Source organism: Cetorhinus maximus, chromosome 10 (assembly GCF_964194155.1).
Source record: "Cetorhinus maximus chromosome 10, sCetMax3.hap1.1, whole genome shotgun sequence".
Classification (NCBI taxonomy): Eukaryota; Metazoa; Chordata; class Chondrichthyes; order Lamniformes; family Cetorhinidae; genus Cetorhinus; species Cetorhinus maximus.
Window position 1 is genome coordinate 138,455,741 of NC_135888.1, and position 23,781 is coordinate 138,479,521.

Consider the following 23,781-nt stretch of genomic DNA (forward strand, 5'->3'; position numbering starts at 1 on the left):
AGAGGAGAGCTGGAGTTTCTCCAATTGAAACTTTGAGAGGAGAGCTGGAGTTTCTCCAAATGAAACTGTGAGAGGAGAGCTGGAGATTCTCCAATTGAACCACTGAGAGGATAACTGGTGTTTCTCCAATTGAATCAGTGAGAGGAGAGCAGGATTTTCTCCAATTGAAACAGTGGGAGGAGAGTGGGAGTTTCTCCAATTGAAACAGTGAGAGGAGAGCTGGAGTTTCCCCAATTGAAACATTCAAAGGAGAGCTGGATTATCTCAGATTGAAACAGTGAGAGGAGAGCCGGACTATCTCCAATTGAAACAGTGAAAGGAGAGAGGGAGTTTCTCCCATATTAACAGGAAGAGATGAACTGGAGTTTCTCCAATTTAAAAACAGAGAGGAAAGTGGAGATTCTCCAAATGAAACATTGAGAGCAGAGCTGGTGTTTCTCCAATTGAAACAGTGAAAGGAGAGCTGGAGATTCTCCTATTGAAACAGTGAGAGGCAAGTGTGGGTTTACCAGATTGAAACAGTGAGAGGAGAGCTGGAGTTTCTCCAATTGTAACAGTGAGAGGAGAACTGGAGATTTTCCAATTGAAACATTGAGAGCAGAGCTGGAGATTCTCCAATTGATCCACTGAGAGGATAACTGGAGTTTCTCCAATTGAAACAGTGAGTGGAGAGCAGGATTTTCTCCAATTGAAACCGTGGGAGGAGAGTGGAAATTTCTCAGATTGAAAGAGTGAGAGGAGAGCTGCAGTTTCTCCAATTGAAACTGTCAGAGGAGCGCTGGAGTTTCTCCAATAGAAACAGTGAGAGGAGAGCGGGCGTTTCTGCAATTGAATCAGTGAGAGGAGAGCGGGACTTTCTCCAATTGAAACAGAGGGAGGAGAGCGGGACTTTCTCCAATTGAAACAGAGGGAGGAGAACTGCACTTTCTCCAATTGAAATAGTGAGAGGAGAGTGGGAGTTTAGCAGATTGAAACAGTGAAAGGAGAGCTGGATTATCTCCGATTGAAACAGTGAGAGGAGAGCCGGACTTTCTCCAATTGAAGCAGTGAGAGGAGCGCGGGAGTTTCTCCCATATTAACAAGAAGAGGAGAACTGGCGTTTCTCCAATTGAAAAAGTGAGAGGAGAATTGGAGATTCTCCAACTGAAACATTGAGAGCAGAGATGGAGATTCTCCAATTGAACCACTGAGAGGAAACTGGAGTTTCTCCAATTGAAACAGTGAGAGGAGAGCAGGATTTCCTCCAATTGAAACAGTGAGAGGAGAGCTGGAGTTTCTCCAATTGAAACATTGAGAGGAGAGCGGGCGTTTCTGCAATTGAAATAGTGAGAGGAGAGCTGGAATTTCACCAGTTGAAATAGTGAGAGGAGAGCTGGAGTTTCACCAATTGAAACTGTGGAGGTCATGTGGAGTTTCTCCAATTGAAACAGTGAGAGGTGAGATGGAGTTTCTCCAACAGAAACAGTGAGAGGAGAGCTGGAGATTCTCCAATTGAACCAGTGAGAGGATAACTGGAGTTTCTCCAATTGAAACAGTGAGTGGAGAGCAGGATTTTCTCCAATTGAAACCGTGGGAGGAGAGTGGAAATTTCTCAGATTGAAAGAGTGAGAGGAGAGCTGCAGTTTCTCCAATTGAAACTGTCAGAGGAGAGCTGGAGTTTCTCCAATAGAAACAGTGAGAGGAGAGCTGGCGTTTCTGCAATTGAATCAGTGAGAGGAGAGCGGGACTTTCTCCAATTGAAACAGAGGGAGGGGAGCGGGACTTTCTCCAATTGAAACAGAGGGAGGAGAACTGCACTTTCTCCAATTGAAACAGTGAGAGGAGAGTGGGAGTTTCACAGATTGAAACAGTGAGAGGAGAGCTGGATTATCTCCGATTGAAACAGTGAGAGCAGAGCCGGACTTTCTCCAATTGAAACAGTGAGAGGAGCGCGGGAGTTTCTCCCATATTAACAAGAAGAGGAGAACTGGAGTTTCTCCAATTGAAAAAGTGAGAGCAGAGCTGGAGATTCTCCAATTGAACCACTGAGAGGAAACTGGAGTTTCTCCAATTGAAACAGTGAGAGGAGAGCAGGATTTCCTCCAATTGAAACAGTGAGAGGAGAGCTGGAGTTTCTCCAATTGAAACATTGAGAGGAGAGCGGGCGTTTCTCCAATTGAAATAGTGAGAGGAGAGCTGGAATTTCACCAACTGAAATAGTGAGAGGAGAGCTGGAATTTCACCAATTGAAACTATGCGAGGAGAGTAGGAGTTTATCACATTGAAAAAGTGAGAGGAGAGCTGGAGTTTCACCTATTGAAACTTTGGGTGGGGATTGGGAGTTTATCAGATTGAAACAGTGAGATTAGAGCTGGAATTTCTAAAATAGAAACAGTGAGAGGAGAGCTGGAGTTTCTCCAATTGAAACATTGAGAAGAGAGCGGGAGTTTCACCAATTGAAACAGTGAGAGGAGAGCTGGAGTTTCTCCAATTGAAACAGTGAAAGGAGAGAGGGAGTTTCTCCCATATTAACAGGAAGAGATGAACTGGAGTTTCTCCAATTTAAAAACAGAGAGGAAAGTGGAGATTCTCCAAATGAAACATTGAGAGCAGAGCTGGTGTTTCTCCAATTGAAACAGTGAAAGGAGAGCTGGAGATTCTCCTATTGAAACAGTGAGAGGCAAGTGTGGGTTTACCAGATTGAAACAGTGAGAGGAGAGCTGGAGTTTCTCCAATTGTAACAGTGAGAGGAGAACTGGAGATTCTCCAATTGAAACATTGAGAGCAGTGCTGGTGTTTCTCCAATTGATACAGTGAGAGGAGAGATGGAGTTTCCCCAATTGAAACAGTGAAAGGAGAGCTGGAGATTCTCCAATTGAAACAGTGAGAGGCGAGTATGGGTTTATCAGATTGAAACAGTGGGAGGAGAGCTGGAGTTTCTCCTAATGAAACAGTGAGAGGAGAGTGGAAGATTCTCAGATTGAAACAGTGAGAGGAGAGCTGGAGTTTCTCCAATTGAAACTTTGAGAGGAGAGCTGGAGTTTCTCCAAATGAAACTGTGAGAGGAGAGCTGGAGATTCTCCAATTGAACCACTGAGAGGATAACTGGTGTTTCTCCAATTGAATCAGTGAGAGGAGAGCAGGATTTTCTCCAATTGAAACAGTGGGAGGAGAGTGGGAGTTTCTCCAATTGAAACAGTGAGAGGAGAGCTGGAGTTTCCCCAATTGAAACATTCAAAGGAGAGCTGGATTATCTCAGATTGAAACAGTGAGAGGAGAGCCGGACTATCTCCAATTGAAACAGTGAAAGGAGAGAGGGAGTTTCTCCCATATTAACAGGAAGAGATGAACTGGAGTTTCTCCAATTTAAAAACAGAGAGGAAAGTGGAGATTCTCCAAATGAAACATTGAGAGCAGAGCTGGTGTTTCTCCAATTGAAACAGTGAAAGGAGAGCTGGAGATTCTCCTATTGAAACAGTGAGAGGCAAGTGTGGGTTTACCAGATTGAAACAGTGAGAGGAGAGCTGGAGTTTCTCCAATTGTAACAGTGAGAGGAGAACTGGAGATTTTCCAATTGAAACATTGAGAGCAGAGCTGGAGATTCTCCAATTGATCCACTGAGAGGATAACTGGAGTTTCTCCAATTGAAACAGTGAGTGGAGAGCAGGATTTTCTCCAATTGAAACCGTGGGAGGAGAGTGGAAATTTCTCAGATTGAAAGAGTGAGAGGAGAGCTGCAGTTTCTCCAATTGAAACTGTCAGAGGAGCGCTGGAGTTTCTCCAATAGAAACAGTGAGAGGAGAGCGGGCGTTTCTGCAATTGAATCAGTGAGAGGAGAGCGGGACTTTCTCCAATTGAAACAGAGGGAGGAGAGCGGGACTTTCTCCAATTGAAACAGAGGGAGGAGAACTGCACTTTCTCCAATTGAAATAGTGAGAGGAGAGTGGGAGTTTAGCAGATTGAAACAGTGAAAGGAGAGCTGGATTATCTCCGATTGAAACAGTGAGAGGAGAGCCGGACTTTCTCCAATTGAAGCAGTGAGAGGAGCGCGGGAGTTTCTCCCATATTAACAAGAAGAGGAGAACTGGCGTTTCTCCAATTGAAAAAGTGAGAGGAGAATTGGAGATTCTCCAACTGAAACATTGAGAGCAGAGATGGAGATTCTCCAATTGAACCACTGAGAGGAAACTGGAGTTTCTCCAATTGAAACAGTGAGAGGAGAGCAGGATTTCCTCCAATTGAAACAGTGAGAGGAGAGCTGGAGTTTCTCCAATTGAAACATTGAGAGGAGAGCGGGCGTTTCTGCAATTGAAATAGTGAGAGGAGAGCTGGAATTTCACCAGTTGAAATAGTGAGAGGAGAGCTGGAGTTTCACCAATTGAAACTGTGGAGGTCATGTGGAGTTTCTCCAATTGAAACAGTGAGAGGTGAGATGGAGTTTCTCCAACAGAAACAGTGAGAGGAGAGCTGGAGATTCTCCAATTGAACCAGTGAGAGGATAACTGGAGTTTCTCCAATTGAAACAGTGAGTGGAGAGCAGGATTTTCTCCAATTGAAACCGTGGGAGGAGAGTGGAAATTTCTCAGATTGAAAGAGTGAGAGGAGAGCTGCAGTTTCTCCAATTGAAACTGTCAGAGGAGAGCTGGAGTTTCTCCAATAGAAACAGTGAGAGGAGAGCTGGCGTTTCTGCAATTGAATCAGTGAGAGGAGAGCGGGACTTTCTCCAATTGAAACAGAGGGAGGGGAGCGGGACTTTCTCCAATTGAAACAGAGGGAGGAGAACTGCACTTTCTCCAATTGAAACAGTGAGAGGAGAGTGGGAGTTTCACAGATTGAAACAGTGAGAGGAGAGCTGGATTATCTCCGATTGAAACAGTGAGAGCAGAGCCGGACTTTCTCCAATTGAAACAGTGAGAGGAGCGCGGGAGTTTCTCCCATATTAACAAGAAGAGGAGAACTGGAGTTTCTCCAATTGAAAAAGTGAGAGCAGAGCTGGAGATTCTCCAATTGAACCACTGAGAGGAAACTGGAGTTTCTCCAATTGAAACAGTGAGAGGAGAGCAGGATTTCCTCCAATTGAAACAGTGAGAGGAGAGCTGGAGTTTCTCCAATTGAAACATTGAGAGGAGAGCGGGCGTTTCTCCAATTGAAATAGTGAGAGGAGAGCTGGAATTTCACCAATTGAAATAGTGAGAGGAGAGCTGGAATTTCACCAATTGAAACTATGCGAGGAGAGTGGGAGTTTATCACATTGAAAAAGTGAGAGGAGAGCTGGAGTTTCACCTATTGAAACTTTGGGTGGGGATTGGGAGTTTATCAGATTGAAACAGTGAGATTAGAGCTGGAATTTCTAAAATAGAAACAGTGAGAGGAGAGCTGGAGTTTCTCCAATTGAAACATTGAGAGGAGAGCTGGATTATCTCCGATTGTAACAGTGAGAGGAGAGCGGACTTTCTCCAACTGAAACAGTGAGAGGAGAGCGGGTGTATCTCCAATTGAAACAGTGAGAAGAGAGCGGGAGTTTCACCAATTGAAACAGTGAGAGGAGAGCTGGAGTTTCTCGAACTGAAACATTGGGAGGAGAGTAGTAGTTCCTCCAATTGAAACAGTGTGAGATATGGTGGAGTTTCTCAAATTGAAACAGTGAAAGGTGAGCTGGAGTTTGTCAAATTGAAACAGTGTGAGGAGTTTGGGAGACTCTCAGATTGAAACAGTGAGAGGGCAACTGCTGTTTCTACAATTGAAACAGTGAGAGGAGAGCGGGAGTATCTCCAATTGAATCAGAGGGAGGAGAGCTGCACTTTCTCCAATTCAAGCAGTGAGAGGAGAGTGGGAGTTTCACAGATTGAAACAGTGAGAGGAGTGCTGGAATTTCTCCAATGAAAACAGTGAGAGGGGAGTGGTAGTTTCTCCAATTGAAACAGTGAGAGGAGAGCGGGAGTATCTCCAATTGAAACAGTGAGAGGAGAGCGGGAGTTTCACCAATTGAAAAAGTGAGAGGAGAGCTGGAGTTTCTCCAACTGAAACATTGGGAGGAGACGAGTAGTTCCTCCAATTGAAACAGTGTGAGATATGCTGGAGTTGCTCAAATTGAAACAGTGAAAGGTGAGCTGGAGTTTGTCAAATTGAAACAGTGAGAGGAGTTTGGGAGATTCTCAGATTGAAACAGTGAGAGGGCAACTGCTGTTTCTACAATTGAAACAGTGAGAGGAGAGCGGGAGTATCTCCAATTGAATCAGAGGGAGGAGAGCTGCACTTTCTCCAATTGAAGCAATGAGAGGAGAGTGGGAGTTTCATAGCTTGAAACAGTGAGAGGAGAGAGCGGGTATCTCCAATTGAATCAGAGGGAGGAGAGCTGCACTTTCTCCAATTGAAGCAGTGAGAGGAGAGCTGTCGTTTCTCCAATTAAAACAGTGAGTGGGGAGTGGGGGTTTCTCCAATTGGAACAGTGAGAGGAGAGCTGGAGTTTCTACAATTGAAACAGTGAGAGGAGAGCTGGAGTTTCACCAATTGAAACTGTGGAGGTCATGTGGAGTTTCTCCAATTGAAACAGTGAGAGGTGAGATGGAGTTTCTCCAACAGAAACAGTGAGTGGAGAGCTGGAGATTCTCCAACTGAAACTGTGAGAGGAGAACTGGAGATTCTCCAATTGAACCAGTGAGAGGATAACTGGAATTTCTCCAATTGAAACAGTTGGAGGAAAGCAGGATTTTCTCCAATTGAAACAGTGAGAGGAGAGCGGGCGTTTCTCCAATTGAAACAGAGGGAGGAGAAATGCAAGTTCTCCAATTGAAACAGTGAGAGGAGAGTGAGTGTTTCTCAGATTGAAATAGTGAGAGGAGAGCTGGAAATTCACCAATTGAATCTGTGCTAGGAGAGTGGGAGTTTAACAGACTGAAACAGTGAGAGGAGAGCTTGAGTTTCACCAATTGAAACTGTGGGAGGAGAGTGGGAGTTTCTCCAATTGAAACAGTGAGAGGTGAGCTGGAGTTTCTCCAATTGAAACATTGAGAGGAGAGCTGGATTATCTCCGATTGAAACGGTGAGAGGAGAGCTGGAATTTCTAAAATAGAAACAGTGAGAGGAGAACTGGAGATTCTCCAATTGAAACATTGAGAGCAGTGCTGGTGTTTCTCCAATTGAAACAGTGAGAGGAGAGATGGAGTTTCCCCAATTGAAACAGTGAAAGGAGAGCTGGAGATTCTCCAATTGAAACAGTGAGAGGCGAGTATGGGTTTATCAGATTGAAACAGTGGGAGGAGAGCTGGAGTTTCTCCTAATGAAACAGTGAGAGGAGAGTGGAAGATTCTCAGATTGAAACAGTGAGAGGAGAGCTGGAGTTTCTCCAATTGAAACTTTGAGAGGAGAGCTGGAGTTTCTCCAAATGAAACTGTGAGAGGAGAGCTGGAGATTCTCCAATTGAACCACTGAGAGGATAACTGGTGTTTCTCCAATTGAATCAGTGAGAGGAGAGCAGGATTTTCTCCAATTGAAACAGTGGGAGGAGAGTGGGAGTTTCTCCAATTGAAACAGTGAGAGGAGAGCTGGAGTTTCCCCAATTGAAACATTCAAAGGAGAGCTGGATTATCTCAGATTGAAACAGTGAGAGGAGAGCCGGACTATCTCCAATTGAAACAGTGAAAGGAGAGAGGGAGTTTCTCCCATATTAACAGGAAGAGATGAACTGGAGTTTCTCCAATTTAAAAACAGAGAGGAAAGTGGAGATTCTCCAAATGAAACATTGAGAGCAGAGCTGGTGTTTCTCCAATTGAAACAGTGAAAGGAGAGCTGGAGATTCTCCTATTGAAACAGTGAGAGGCAAGTGTGGGTTTACCAGATTGAAACAGTGAGAGGAGAGCTGGAGTTTCTCCAATTGTAACAGTGAGAGGAGAACTGGAGATTTTCCAATTGAAACATTGAGAGCAGAGCTGGAGATTCTCCAATTGATCCACTGAGAGGATAACTGGAGTTTCTCCAATTGAAACAGTGAGTGGAGAGCAGGATTTTCTCCAATTGAAACCGTGGGAGGAGAGTGGAAATTTCTCAGATTGAAAGAGTGAGAGGAGAGCTGCAGTTTCTCCAATTGAAACTGTCAGAGGAGCGCTGGAGTTTCTCCAATAGAAACAGTGAGAGGAGAGCGGGCGTTTCTGCAATTGAATCAGTGAGAGGAGAGCGGGACTTTCTCCAATTGAAACAGAGGGAGGAGAGCGGGACTTTCTCCAATTGAAACAGAGGGAGGAGAACTGCACTTTCTCCAATTGAAATAGTGAGAGGAGAGTGGGAGTTTAGCAGATTGAAACAGTGAAAGGAGAGCTGGATTATCTCCGATTGAAACAGTGAGAGGAGAGCCGGACTTTCTCCAATTGAAGCAGTGAGAGGAGCGCGGGAGTTTCTCCCATATTAACAAGAAGAGGAGAACTGGCGTTTCTCCAATTGAAAAAGTGAGAGGAGAATTGGAGATTCTCCAACTGAAACATTGAGAGCAGAGATGGAGATTCTCCAATTGAACCACTGAGAGGAAACTGGAGTTTCTCCAATTGAAACAGTGAGAGGAGAGCAGGATTTCCTCCAATTGAAACAGTGAGAGGAGAGCTGGAGTTTCTCCAATTGAAACATTGAGAGGAGAGCGGGCGTTTCTGCAATTGAAATAGTGAGAGGAGAGCTGGAATTTCACCAGTTGAAATAGTGAGAGGAGAGCTGGAGTTTCACCAATTGAAACTGTGGAGGTCATGTGGAGTTTCTCCAATTGAAACAGTGAGAGGTGAGATGGAGTTTCTCCAACAGAAACAGTGAGAGGAGAGCTGGAGATTCTCCAATTGAACCAGTGAGAGGATAACTGGAGTTTCTCCAATTGAAACAGTGAGTGGAGAGCAGGATTTTCTCCAATTGAAACCGTGGGAGGAGAGTGGAAATTTCTCAGATTGAAAGAGTGAGAGGAGAGCTGCAGTTTCTCCAATTGAAACTGTCAGAGGAGAGCTGGAGTTTCTCCAATAGAAACAGTGAGAGGAGAGCTGGCGTTTCTGCAATTGAATCAGTGAGAGGAGAGCGGGACTTTCTCCAATTGAAACAGAGGGAGGGGAGCGGGACTTTCTCCAATTGAAACAGAGGGAGGAGAACTGCACTTTCTCCAATTGAAACAGTGAGAGGAGAGTGGGAGTTTCACAGATTGAAACAGTGAGAGGAGAGCTGGATTATCTCCGATTGAAACAGTGAGAGCAGAGCCGGACTTTCTCCAATTGAAACAGTGAGAGGAGCGCGGGAGTTTCTCCCATATTAACAAGAAGAGGAGAACTGGAGTTTCTCCAATTGAAAAAGTGAGAGCAGAGCTGGAGATTCTCCAATTGAACCACTGAGAGGAAACTGGAGTTTCTCCAATTGAAACAGTGAGAGGAGAGCAGGATTTCCTCCAATTGAAACAGTGAGAGGAGAGCTGGAGTTTCTCCAATTGAAACATTGAGAGGAGAGCGGGCGTTTCTCCAATTGAAATAGTGAGAGGAGAGCTGGAATTTCACCAATTGAAATAGTGAGAGGAGAGCTGGAATTTCACCAATTGAAACTATGCGAGGAGAGTGGGAGTTTATCACATTGAAAAAGTGAGAGGAGAGCTGGAGTTTCACCTATTGAAACTTTGGGTGGGGATTGGGAGTTTATCAGATTGAAACAGTGAGATTAGAGCTGGAATTTCTAAAATAGAAACAGTGAGAGGAGAGCTGGAGTTTCTCCAATTGAAACATTGAGAGGAGAGCTGGATTATCTCCGATTGTAACAGTGAGAGGAGAGCGGACTTTCTCCAACTGAAACAGTGAGAGGAGAGCGGGTGTATCTCCAATTGAAACAGTGAGAAGAGAGCGGGAGTTTCACCAATTGAAACAGTGAGAGGAGAGCTGGAGTTTCTCGAACTGAAACATTGGGAGGAGAGTAGTAGTTCCTCCAATTGAAACAGTGTGAGATATGGTGGAGTTTCTCAAATTGAAACAGTGAAAGGTGAGCTGGAGTTTGTCAAATTGAAACAGTGTGAGGAGTTTGGGAGACTCTCAGATTGAAACAGTGAGAGGGCAACTGCTGTTTCTACAATTGAAACAGTGAGAGGAGAGCGGGAGTATCTCCAATTGAATCAGAGGGAGGAGAGCTGCACTTTCTCCAATTCAAGCAGTGAGAGGAGAGTGGGAGTTTCACAGATTGAAACAGTGAGAGGAGTGCTGGAATTTCTCCAATGAAAACAGTGAGAGGGGAGTGGTAGTTTCTCCAATTGAAACAGTGAGAGGAGAGCGGGAGTATCTCCAATTGAAACAGTGAGAGGAGAGCGGGAGTTTCACCAATTGAAAAAGTGAGAGGAGAGCTGGAGTTTCTCCAACTGAAACATTGGGAGGAGACGAGTAGTTCCTCCAATTGAAACAGTGTGAGATATGCTGGAGTTGCTCAAATTGAAACAGTGAAAGGTGAGCTGGAGTTTGTCAAATTGAAACAGTGAGAGGAGTTTGGGAGATTCTCAGATTGAAACAGTGAGAGGGCAACTGCTGTTTCTACAATTGAAACAGTGAGAGGAGAGCGGGAGTATCTCCAATTGAATCAGAGGGAGGAGAGCTGCACTTTCTCCAATTGAAGCAATGAGAGGAGAGTGGGAGTTTCATAGCTTGAAACAGTGAGAGGAGAGAGCGGGTATCTCCAATTGAATCAGAGGGAGGAGAGCTGCACTTTCTCCAATTGAAGCAGTGAGAGGAGAGCTGTCGTTTCTCCAATTAAAACAGTGAGTGGGGAGTGGGGGTTTCTCCAATTGGAACAGTGAGAGGAGAGCTGGAGTTTCTACAATTGAAACAGTGAGAGGAGAGCTGGAGTTTCACCAATTGAAACTGTGGAGGTCATGTGGAGTTTCTCCAATTGAAACAGTGAGAGGTGAGATGGAGTTTCTCCAACAGAAACAGTGAGTGGAGAGCTGGAGATTCTCCAACTGAAACTGTGAGAGGAGAACTGGAGATTCTCCAATTGAACCAGTGAGAGGATAACTGGAATTTCTCCAATTGAAACAGTTGGAGGAAAGCAGGATTTTCTCCAATTGAAACAGTGAGAGGAGAGCGGGCGTTTCTCCAATTGAAACAGAGGGAGGAGAAATGCAAGTTCTCCAATTGAAACAGTGAGAGGAGAGTGAGTGTTTCTCAGATTGAAATAGTGAGAGGAGAGCTGGAAATTCACCAATTGAATCTGTGCTAGGAGAGTGGGAGTTTAACAGACTGAAACAGTGAGAGGAGAGCTTGAGTTTCACCAATTGAAACTGTGGGAGGAGAGTGGGAGTTTCTCCAATTGAAACAGTGAGAGGTGAGCTGGAGTTTCTCCAATTGATACATTGAGAGGAGAGCTGGATTATCTCCGATTGAAACGGTGAGAGGAGAGCTGGAATTTCTAAAATAGAAACAGTGAGAGGAGAACTGGAGATTCTCCAATTGAAACATTGAGAGCAGTGCTGGTGTTTCTCCAATTGAAACAGTGAGAGGAGAGATGGAGTTTCCCCAATTGAAACAGTGAAAGGAGAGCTGGAGATTCTCCAATTGAAACAGTGAGAGGCGAGTATGGGTTTATCAGATTGAAACAGTGGGAGGAGAGCTGGAGTTTCTCCTAATGAAACAGTGAGAGGAGAGTGGAAGATTCTCAGATTGAAACAGTGAGAGGAGAGCTGGAGTTTCTCCAATTGAAACTTTGAGAGGAGAGCTGGAGTTTCTCCAAATGAAACTGTGAGAGGAGAGCTGGAGATTCTCCAATTGAACCACTGAGAGGATAACTGGTGTTTCTCCAATTGAATCAGTGAGAGGAGAGCAGAATTTTCTCCAATTGAAACAGTGGGAGGAGAGTGGGAGTTTCACAGATTGAAACAGTGAGAGGAGAGCTGGAATTTCACCAATTGAAAATTTCAGAGGAGAGCTGGAGTTTCTCCAATTGAAACAGTGAGAGGAGAGCTGGAGTTTCCCCAATTGAAACATTCAAAGGAGAGCTGGATTATCTCAGATTGAAACAGTGAGAGGAGAGCCGGACTATCTCCAATTGAAACAGTGAAAGGAGAGAGGGAGTTTCTCCCATATTAACAGGAAGAGATGAACTGGAGTTTCTCCAATTTAAAAACAGAGAGGAAAGTGGAGATTCTCCAAATGAAACATTGAGAGCAGAGCTGGTGTTTCTCCAATTGAAACAGTGAAAGGAGAGCTGGAGATTCTCCTATTGAAACAGTGAGAGGCGAGTGTGGGTTTACCAGATTGAAACAGTGAGAGGAGAGCTGGAGTTTCTCCAATTGTAACAGTGAGAGGAGAACTGGAGATTTTCCAATTGAAACATTGAGAGCAGGGCTGGAGATTCTCCAATTGATCCACTGAGAGGATAACTGGAGTTTCTCCAATTGAAACAGTGAGTGGAGAGCAGGATTTTCTCCAATTGAAACCGTGGGAGGAGAGTGGAAATTTCTCAGATTGAAAGAGTGAGAGGAGAGCTGCAGTTTCTCCAATTGAAACTGTCAGAGGAGCGCTGGAGTTTCTCCAATAGAAACAGTGAGAGGAGAGCGGGCGTTTCTGCAATTGAATCAGTGAGAGGAGAGCGCGGGTATCTCCAATTGAATCAGAGGGAGGAGAGCTGCACTTTCTCCAATTGAAGCAGTGAGAGGAAAGCTGTAGTTTCTCCAATTAAAACAGTGAGCGGGGAGTGGGAGTTTCTCCAGTTGGAACAGTGAGAGGAGAGCTGGAGTTTCTCCAATTGAAACATTGAGAGGAGAGCTGGAATTTCTAAAATAGAAACAGTGAGAGGAGAGCTGGAGTTTCTCCAATTGAAACACTGAGAGGAGAGCTGGATTATCTCCGATTGTAACAGTGAGAGGAGAGCCGGACTTTCTCCAATTGAAACAGTGAGAGGAGAGCGGGGTATCTCCAATTGAAACAGTGAGAGGAGAGCTGGAGTTTCTCCAACTGAAACATTGGGAGGAGAGTAGTAGTTCCTCCAATTGAAACAGTGTGAGATATGCTGGTGTTTCTCAAATTGAAACAGTGAAAGGTGAGCTGGAGTTTGTCAAATTGAAACAGTGAGAGGAGTTTGGGAGATTCTCAGATTGAAACAGTGAGAGGGCAACTGGTGTTTCTACAATTGAAACAGTGAGAGGAGAGCGGGAGTATCTCCAATTGAATCAGAGGGAGGAGAGCTGCTCTTTTTCCAATTGAAGCAGTGAGAGGAGAGTGGGAGTTTCACAGATTGAAACAATGAGAGGAGAGCGCGTGTATCTCCAATTGAATCAGAGGGAGGAGAGCTGCACTTTCTCCAATTGAAGCAGTGAGAGGAGAGCTGTAGTTTCTCCAATTAAAACAGTGAGTGGGGAGTGGGAGTTTCTCCAATTGGAACAGTGAGAGGAGAGCTGGAGTTTCTCCAATTGAAACAGTGAGAGGAGAGCTGGAGTTTCACCAATTGAAACTGTGGAGGTCATGTGGAGTTTCTCCAATTGAAACAGTGAGAGGTGAGATGGAGTTTCTCCAACAGAAACAGTGAGAGGAGAGCTGCATATTCTCCAATTGAAACTGTGAGAGGTGAACTGGAGATTCTCCAATTGAACCAGTGAGAGGATAACTGGAGTTTCTCGAATTGAAACAGTTGGAGGAGAGCACGATTTTCTCCAATTGAAACAGTGGGAGGAGAGTGGGAGTTTCTGAGTTTAAAGCAGTGAGAGGAGAGCTGGATTATCTCCGATTGAAACAGTGAGAGGAGAGCTGGACTTTCTCCAAACGAAACAGTGAGAGGAGCGCGGGAGTTTCTCCCAGATTAACAGGAAGAGAAGAACTGGAGTTCCTCCAATTGAAAAAGTGAGAGGAGAACTGGAGATTTTCCAATTGAAACATTGAGAGCAGAGCTGGAGATTCTCCAATTGATCCACTGAGAGGATAACTGGAGTTTCTCCATTTGAAACAGTGAGAGTAGAGCAGGGTTTTCTCAAATTGAAACAGTGGTAGGAGTGTGGTAATTTCTCAGATTGAAAGAGTGAGAGGAGAGCTGGAGTTCCTCCAATTGAAACTGTCAGAGGAGAGTGGGAGTTTCTCCAATTGAAACATTGAGAGGAGAGCGGGCGTTTCTCCAATTGAAACAGAGGGAGGAGAACTGCAAGTTCTCCAATTGAAACAGTGAGAGGTGAACTGCAAGTTCTCCAATTGAAACCGAGGGAGGAGATCTGCACTTTCATCAATTGAAGCAGTGAGAGGAGAGTGGGAGTTTCACAGATTGAAACAGTGAGAGGTGAGATGGAGTTTCTCCAACAGAAACAGTGAGAGGAGAGCTGAATTTCTCCAACTGAAACTGTGAGAGGAGAGCTAGAGATTCTCCAATTGAACCAGTGAGAGGATAACTGGAGTTTCTCCAATTGAAGCAGTTGGCGGAGAGCAGGACTTTCTCCAATTGAAACAATGAGAGGAGAGTGGGAGTTTCACAGGTTGAAACATTGAGAGGAGAGCTGGATTATCTCCGATTGAAACAGTGAGAGGAGAGCTGGACTTTCTCCAAATAAAACAGTGAGAGAAGAACTGGAGTTTCTCCAATTGAAAAAGTGAGAGGAGAACTGGAGATTCTCCAATTGATCCACTGAGAGGATAACTGGAGTTTCTCCAATTGAAACAGTGAGAGGAGAGCAGGATTTTCTCCAATTGAAACCGTGGGAGGAGAGTGGAAATTTCTCAGATTGAAAGAGTGAGAGGAGAGCTGGAGTTTCTCCAATTGAAACTGTCAGAGGAGAGCTGGAGTTTCTCCAATAGAAACAGTGAGAGGGGAACTGAAGTTTCTCCAATTGAAACAGTGAGAGGACACCAGGCGTTTCTGCAATTGAATCAGTGAGAGGAGAGCGGGACTTTCTCCAATTGAAATAGAAGGAGGAGAACTGCACTTTCTCGAATTGAAACAGTGAGAGATAACTGGAGTTTCTCCAATTGAAACAGTGAGAGGAGAGCAGGATTTCCTCCAATTGAAACAGTGAGAGGAGAGCTGGAGTTTCTCCATTTGAAACATTGAGAGGAGAGCGGGCGTTTCTCCAATTGAAATAGTGAGAGGAGAGCTGGAATTTCACCAATTGAAATAGTGAGAGGAGAGCTGGAATTTCACCAATTGATACTGTGGGTGGGGATTGGAGGTTTATCAGATTGAAACAGTGATAGGAGAGCAGGAATTTCTCCAATTGAAACATTGAGAGGAGAGCTGGAATTTCTAAAATAGAAACAGTGAGAGGAGAGCTGGAGTTTCTCCAATTGAAACACTGAGAGGAGAGCTGGATTATCTCCGATTGTAACAGTGAGAGGAGAGCCGGACTTTCTCCAATTGAAACAGTGAGAGGAGAGCGGGGTATCTCCAATTGGAACAGTGAGAGGAGAGCTGGAGTTTCTCCAATTGAAACATTGAGAGGAGAGCTGGAATTTCTAAAATAGAAACAGTGAGAGGAGAGCTGGAGTTTCTCCAATTGAAACACTGAGAGGAGAGCTGGATTATCTCCGATTGTAACAGTGAGAGGAGAGCCGGACTTTCTCCAATTGAAACAGTGAGAGGAGAGCGGGGTATCTCCAATTGAAACAGTGAGAGGAGAGCTGGAGTTTCTCCAACTGAAACATTGGGAGGAGAGTAGTAGTTCCTCCAATTGAAACAGTGTGAGATATGCTGGTGTTTCTCAAATTGAAACAGTGAAAGGTGAGCTGGAGTTTGTCAAATTGAAACAGTGAGAGGAGTTTGGGAGATTCTCAGATTGAAACAGTGAGAGGGCAACTGGTGTTTCTACAATTGAAACAGTGAGAGGAGAGCGGGAGTATCTCCAATTGAATCAGAGGGAGGAGAGCTGCTCTTTTTCCAATTGAAGCAGTGAGAGGAGAGTGGGAGTTTCACAGATTGAAACAATGAGAGGAGAGCGCGTGTATCTCCAATTGAATCAGAGGGAGGAGAGCTGCACTTTCTCCAATTGAAGCAGTGAGAGGAGAGCTGTAGTTTCTCCAATTAAAACAGTGAGTGGGGAGTGGGAGTTTCTCCAATTGGAACAGTGAGAGGAGAACTGGAGTTTCTCCAATTGAAACAGTGAGAGGAAAGCTGGAGTTTCACCAATTGAAACTGTGGAGGTCATGTGGAGTTTCTCCAATTGAAACAGTGAGAGGTGAGATGGAGTTTCTCCAACAGAAACAGTGAGAGGAGAGCTGCATATTCTCCAATTGAAACTGTGAGAGGTGAACTGGAGATTCTCCAATTGAACCAGTGAGAGGATAACTGGAGTTTCTCGAATTGAAACAGTTGGAGGAGAGCACGATTTTCTCCAATTGAAACAGTGGGAGGAGAGTGGGAGTTTCTGAGTTTAAAGCAGTGAGAGGAGAGCTGGATTATCTCCGATTGAAACAGTGAGAGGAGAGCTGGACTTTCTCCAAACGAAACAGTGAGAGGAGCGCGGGAGTTTCTCCCAGATTAACAGGAAGAGAAGAACTGGAGTTCCTCCAATTGAAAAAGTGAGAGGAGAACTGGAGATTTTCCAATTGAAACATTGAGAGCAGAGCTGGAGATTCTCCAATTGATCCACTGAGAGGATAACTGGAGTTTCTCCATTTGAAACAGTGAGAGTAGAGCAGGGTTTTCTCAAATTGAAACAGTGGTAGGAGTGTGGTAATTTCTCAGATTGAAAGAGTGAGAGGAGAGCTGGAGTTCCTCCAATTGAAACTGTCAGAGGAGAGTGGGAGTTTCTCCAATTGAAACATTGAGAGGAGAGCGGGCGTTTCTCCAATTGAAACAGAGGGAGGAGAACTGCAAGTTCTCCAATTGAAACAGTGAGAGGTGAACTGCAAGTTCTCCAATTGAAACCGAGGGAGGAGATCTGCACTTTCATCAATTGAAGCAGTGAGAGGAGAGTGGGAGTTTCACAGATTGAAACAGTGAGAGGTGAGATGGAGTTTCTCCAACAGAAACAGTGAGAGGAGAGCTGGATTATCTCCGATTGAAACAGTGACAGGAGAGCCGTACTTTCTCCAATTGAAATAGTGAGAGGAGCGCGTGAGTTTCTCCCATATTAACAGGAAGAGGAGAACTGGAGTTTCTCCAATTGAAAAAGTGAGAGGAGAACTGGAGATTCTCCAATTGAAACATTGAGAGCAGAGCAGGAGATTCTCCAATTGAACCACTGAGAGGTAACTGGAGTTTCTCCAATTGAAACAGTGAGAGGAGAGCAGGATTTCCTCCAATTGAAACAGTGAGAGGAGAGCTGGAGTTTCTCCAGTTGAAACAGTGAGAGGAGAGCGGGCGTTTCTCCAATTGAAATAGTGAGAGGAGAGCTGGAATTTCACCAATTGAAACTATGGGAGGAGAGTGTGAGTTTATCACATTGAAAAAGTGAGAGGAGAGCTGGAGTTTCACCAATTGAAACTGTGGGTGGGGATTGGGAGTTTATCAGATTGAAACAGTGAGAGGAGAGCTGGAGTTTCTCCAATTGAAACATTGAGAGGAGAGCTGGAATTTCTAAAATAGAAACAGTGAGAGGAGAGCGCGGGTATCTCCAATTGAATCAGAGGGAGGAGAGCTGCACTTTCTCCAAATGAAGCAGTGAGAGGAAAGCTGTAGTTTCTCCAATTAAAACAGTTAGTGGGGAGTGGGAGTTTCTCCAATTGGAACAGTGAGAGGAGAGCTGGAGTTGCTCCAATTGAAACATTGAGAGGAGAGCTGGAATTTCTAAAATAGAAACAGTGAGAGGAGAGCTGGAGTTTCTCCAATTGAAACATTGAGAGGAGAGCTGGAATATCTCCGATTGTAACATTGGGAGGAGAGTAGTAGTTCCTCCAATTGAAACAGTGTGAGATATGCTGGAGTTTCTCAAATTGAAACAGTGAAAGGTGAGCTGGAGTTTGTCAAATTGAAACAGTGAGAGGAGTTTGGGAGATTCTCAGATTGAAACAGTGAGAGGGCAACTGCTGTTTCTACAATTGAAACAGTGAGAGGAGAGCGGGAGTATCTCCAAGTGAATCAGAGGGAGGAGAGCTGCACTTTCTCCAATTGAAGCAGTGAGAAGAGAGTGGGAGGTTCACAGATTGAAACAATGAGAGGAGAGCGCGTGTATCTCCAATTGAATCAGAGGGAGGAGAGCTGCACTTTCTCCAATTGAAGCAGTGGGAGGAGAGCTGTAGTTTCTCCAATTAAAACAGTGAGTGGGGAGTGGGAGTTTCTCCAATTGGAACAGTGAGAGGAGAGCTGGAGTTTCTCCAATTGAATCAGTGAGAGGAGAGCTGGAGTTTCACCAATTGAAATTGTGGAGGTCATGTGGAGTTTCTCCAATTGAAACAGTGAGAGGTGAGATGGAGATTCTCCAATTGAAACAGTGAGAGGAGAACTGGAGATTCTCCAATTGAACCAGTGAGAGGATAACTGGAGTTTCTCCAATTGAAACAGTGGGAGGAAAGCAGGATTTTCTCCAATTGAAACTGTGAGAGGAGAGTGGGAGTTTCTCAGATTGAAACAGTGAGAGGAGAGTTGGCGTTTCACCAATTGAAACTGTGAGAGGAGAGAGGGAGTTTCTCCCATAATAACAGGAAGAGATGAACTGGAGTTTCTACAATTGAAAAACAGACAGGAAACTGGAGATTCTCCAAATGAAACATTGAGAGCAGAGCTGGTGTTTCTCCAATTGAAACAGTGAAAGGAGAGCTGGAGATTCTCCTATTGAAACAGTGAGATGCGAGTGTGGGTTTACCAGATTGAAACAGTGAGAGGAGAGCTGGAGTTTCTCCAATTGTAACAGTGAGAGGAGAGTGGGAGTTTCTCAGATTGAAACAGTGAGAGGAGAGCTGGAGTTTCTCCAGCTGAAACACTGAGAGGAGAGTGGAAGTTTCACAGATTGAAACAGTGAGAGGAGAGCTGGAGTTTCTCCAAATGAAACTGTGAGAGGAGAGCTGGAGATTCTCCAATTGAACCAGTGAGAGGATAACAGGAGTTTCTCCAATTAAATCAGTGAGAGGAGAGCAGGATTTTCTCCAATTGAAACAGTTGGAGGAGAGTGGAGTTTCTCAGATTGAAACAGTGAGAGGAGAGCTGGAATTTCTCCATTTGAAATTGTCAGAGGAGAGTGGGAGTTTCCCAGATTGAAACAGTGAGAGGAGAGCTGGAGTTTCTCCAACTGAAACAGTGAGAGGCGAGCGGGCGTTTCTGCATTTGAAACAGTGAGAGGAGAGCGGGAGTTTCTCCCATATTAACAGGAAGAGAAGAACTGGAGATTCTCCAATTGAAAAAGTGAGAGGAGAACTGGAGATTCTACAATTGAAACATTGAGAGCAGAGCTAGTGTTTCTCCAATTGAAACAGTGAGAGGAGAGCTGGAGTTTCCCCAATTTAAACAGTGAAAGGAGAGCTGGAGATTCTCGAATTGAAACAGTGAGAGGCGAGTGTGGGTTTATCAGATTGAAACAGTGAGAGGAGAGATGGAGTTTCCCCAATTGAAACAGTGAAAGGAGAGCTGGAGATTCTCCAATTGAAACAGTGAGAGGCGAGTATGGGTTTATCAGATTGAAACAGTGGGAGGAGAGCTGGAGTTTCTCCTAATGAAACAGTGAGAGGAGAGTGGAAGATTCTCAGATTGAAACAGTGAGAGGAGAGCTGGAGTTTCTCCAATTGGAACAGTGAGAGGAGAGCTGGAGTTGCTCCAATTGAAACATTGAGAGGAGAGCTGGAATTTCTAAAATAGAAACAGTGAGAGGAGAGCTGGAGTTTCTCCAATTGAAACATTGAGAGGAGAGCTGGAATATCTCCGATTGTAACATTGGGAGGAGAGTAGTAGTTCCTCCAATTGAAACAGTGTGAGATATGCTGGAGTTTCTCAAATTGAAACAGTGAAAGGTGAGCTGGAGTTTGTCAAATTGAAACAGTGAGAGGAGTTTGGGAGATTCTCAGATTGAAACAGTGAGAGGGCAACTGCTGTTTCTACAATTGAAACAGTGAGAGGAGAGCGGGAGTATCTCCAATTGAATCAGAGGGAGGAGAGCTGCACTTTCTCCAATTGAAGCAGTGAGAAGAGAGTGGGAGGTTCACAGATTGAAACAGTGAGAGGAGAGCGCGTGTATCTCCAATTGAATCAGAGGGAGGAGAGCTGCACTTTCTCCAATTGAAGCAGTGGGAGGAGAGCTGTAGTTTCTCCAATTAAAACAGTGAGTGGGGAGTGGGAGTTTCTCCAATTGGAACAGTGAGAGGAGAGCTGGAGTTTCTCCAATTGAATCAGTGAGAGGAGAGCTGGAGTTTCACCAATTGAAATTGTGGAGGTCATGTGGAGTTTCTCCAATTGAAACAGTGAGAGGTGAGATGGAGATTCTCCAATTGAAACAGTGAGAGGAGAACTGGAGATTCTCCAATTGAACCAGTGAGAGGATAACTGGAGTTTCTCCAATTGAAACAGTGGGAGGAAAGCAGGATTTTCTCCAATTGAAACTGTGAGAGGAGAGTGGGAGTTTCTCAGATTGAAACAGTGAGAGGAGAGTTGGCGTTTCACCAATTGAAACTGTGAGAGGAGAGAGGGAGTTTCTCCCATAATAACAGGAAGAGATGAACTGGAGTTTCTACAATTGAAAAACAGACAGGAAACTGGAGATTCTCCAAATGAAACATTGAGAGCAGAGCTGGTGTTTCTCCAATTGAAACAGTGAAAGGAGAGCTGGAGATTCTCCTATTGAAACAGTGAGATGCGAGTGTGGGTTTACCAGATTGAAACAGTGAGAGGAGAGCTGGAGTTTCTCCAATTGTAACAGTGAGAGGAGAGTGGGAGTTTCTCAGATTGAAACAGTGAGAGGAGAGCTGGAGTTTCTCCAGCTGAAACACTGAGAGGAGAGTGGAAGTTTCTCAGATTGAAACAGTGAGAGGAGAGCTGGAGTTTCTCCAAATGAAACTGTGAGAGGAGAGCTGGAGATTCTCCAATTGAACCAGTGAGAGGATAACAGGAGTTTCTCCAATTAAATCAGTGAGAGGAGAGCAGGATTTTCTCCAATTGAAACAGTTGGAGGAGAGTGGGAGTTTCTCAGATTGAAACAGTGAGAGGAGAGCTGGAATTTCTCCATTTGAAATTGTCAGAGGAGAGTGGGAGTTTCCCAGATTGAAACAGTGAGAGGAGAGCTGGAGTTTCTCCAACTGAAACAGTGAGAGGCGAGCGGGCGTTTCTGCATTTGAAACAGTGAGAGGAGAGCGGGAGTTTCTCCCATATTAACAGGAAGAGAAGAACTGGAGATTCTCCAATTGAAAAAGTGAGAGGAGAACTGGAGATTCTACAATTGAAACATTGAGAGCAGAGCTAGTGTTTCTCCAATTGAAACAGTGAGAGGAGAGCTGGAGTTTCCCCAATTTAAACAGTGAAAGGAGAGCTGGAGATTCTCGAATTGAAACAGTGAGAGGCGAGTGTGGGTTTATCAGATTGAAACAGTGAGAGGAGAGATGGAGTTTCCCCAATTGAAACAGTGAAAGGAGAGCTGGAGATTCTCCAATTGAAACAGTGAGAGGCGAGTATGGGTTTATCAGATTGAAACAGTGGGAGGAGAGCTGGAGTTTCTCCTAATGAAACAGTGAGAGGAGAGTGGAAGATTCTCAGATTGAAACAGTGAGAGGAGAGCTGGAGTTTCTCCAATTGGAACAGTGAGAGGAGAGCTGGAGTTGCTCCAATTGAAACATTGAGAGGAGAGCTGGAATTTCTAAAATAGAAACAGTGAGAGGAGAGCTGGAGTTTCTCCAATTGAAACATTGAGAGGAGAGCTGGAATATCTCCGATTGTAACATTGGGAGGAGAGTAGTAGTTCCTCCAATTGAAACAGTGTGAGATATGCTGGAGTTTCTCAAATTGAAACAGTGAAAGGTGAGCTGGAGTTTGTCAAATTGAAACAGTGAGAGGAGTTTGGGAGATTCTCAGATTGAAACAGTGAGAGGGCAACTGCTGTTTCTACAATTGAAACAGTGAGAGGAGAGCGGGAGTATCTCCAATTGAATCAGAGGGAGGAGAGCTGCACTTTCTCCAATTGAAGCAGTGAGAAGAGAGTGGGAGGTTCACAGATTGAAACAGTGAGAGGAGAGCGCGTGTATCTCCAATTGAATCAGAGGGAGGAGAGCTGCACTTTCTCCAATTGAAGCAGTGGGAGGAGAGCTGTAGTTTCTCCAATTAAAACAGTGAGTGGGGAGTGGGAGTTTCTCCAATTGGAACAGTGAGAGGAGAGCTGGAGTTTCTCCAATTGAATCAGTGAGAGGAGAGCTGGAGTTTCACCAATTGAAATTGTGGAGGTCATGTGGAGTTTCTCCAATTGAAACAGTGAGAGGTGAGATGGAGATTCTCCAATTGAAACAGTGAGAGGAGAACTGGAGATTCTCCAATTGAACCAGTGAGAGGATAACTGGAGTTTCTCCAATTGAAACAGTGGGAGGAAAGCAGGATTTTCTCCAATTGAAACTGTGAGAGGAGAGTGGGAGTTTCTCAGATTGAAACAGTGAGAGGAGAGTTGGCGTTTCACCAATTGAAACTGTGAGAGGAGAGAGGGAGTTTCTCCCATAATAACAGGAAGAGATGAACTGGAGTTTCTACAATTGAAAAACAGACAGGAAACTGGAGATTCTCCAAATGAAACATTGAGAGCAGAGCTGGTGTTTCTCCAATTGAAACAGTGAAAGGAGAGCTGGAGATTCTCCTATTGAAACAGTGAGATGCGAGTGTGGGTTTACCAGATTGAAACAGTGAGAGGAGAGCTGGAGTTTCTCCAATTGTAACAGTGAGAGGAGAGTGGGAGTTTCTCAGATTGAAACAGTGAGAGGAGAGCTGGAGTTTCTCCAGCTGAAACACTGAGAGGAGAGTGGAAGTTTCTCAGATTGAAACAGTGAGAGGAGAGCTGGAGTTTCTCCAAATGAAACTGTGAGAGGAGAGCTGGAGATTCTCCAATTGAACCAGTGAGAGGATAACAGGAGTTTCTCCAATTAAATCAGTGAGAGGAGAGCAGGATTTTCTCCAATTGAAACAGTTGGAGGAGAGTGGGAGTTTCTCAGATTGAAACAGTGAGAGGAGAGCTGGAATTTCTCCATTTGAAATTGTCAGAGGAGAGTGGGAGTTTCCCAGATTGAAACAGTGAGAGGAGAGCTGGAGTTTCTCCAACTGAAACAGTGAGAGGCGAGCGGGCGTTTCTGCATTTGAAACAGTGAGAGGAGAGCGGGAGTTTCTCCCATATTAACAGGAAGAGAAGAACTGGAGATTCTCCAATTGAAAAAGTGAGAGGAGAACTGGAGATTCTACAATTGAAACATTGAGAGCAGAGCTAGTGTTTCTCCAATTGAAACAGTGAGAGGAGAGCTGGAGTTTCCCCAATTTAAACAGTGAAAGGAGAGCTGGAGATTCTCGAATTGAAACAGTGAGAGGCGAGTGTGGGTTTATCAGATTGAAACAGAGAGAGGAGAGCTGGAGTTTCTCCTATTGAAACAGTGAGAGGAAAGTGAGAGTTTCTCAGATTGAAAGAGTGAGAGGAGAGCTGAAGATTCTCCAGCTGAAACAGTGAGAGGGGAGTGGAAGTTTCTCAGATTGAAACAGTGAGAGGAGAGTGGGAGTTTCTCAGATTGAAACAGTGAGAGGAGAGCTGAAGATTCTCCAGGTGAAACAGTGAGAGGAGAGTGGAAGTTTCTCAGATTGAAACAGTGAGATGAGAGCTTTAGTTTATCCAATTGAAACAGTGAGAGGAGAGCTGGAGTTTCTCCAAATGAAACTGTGAGAGGAGAGCTGGAGATTCTCCAATTGAACCACTGAGAGGATAACTGGTGTTTCTCCAATTGCATCAGTGAGAGGAGAGCAGGA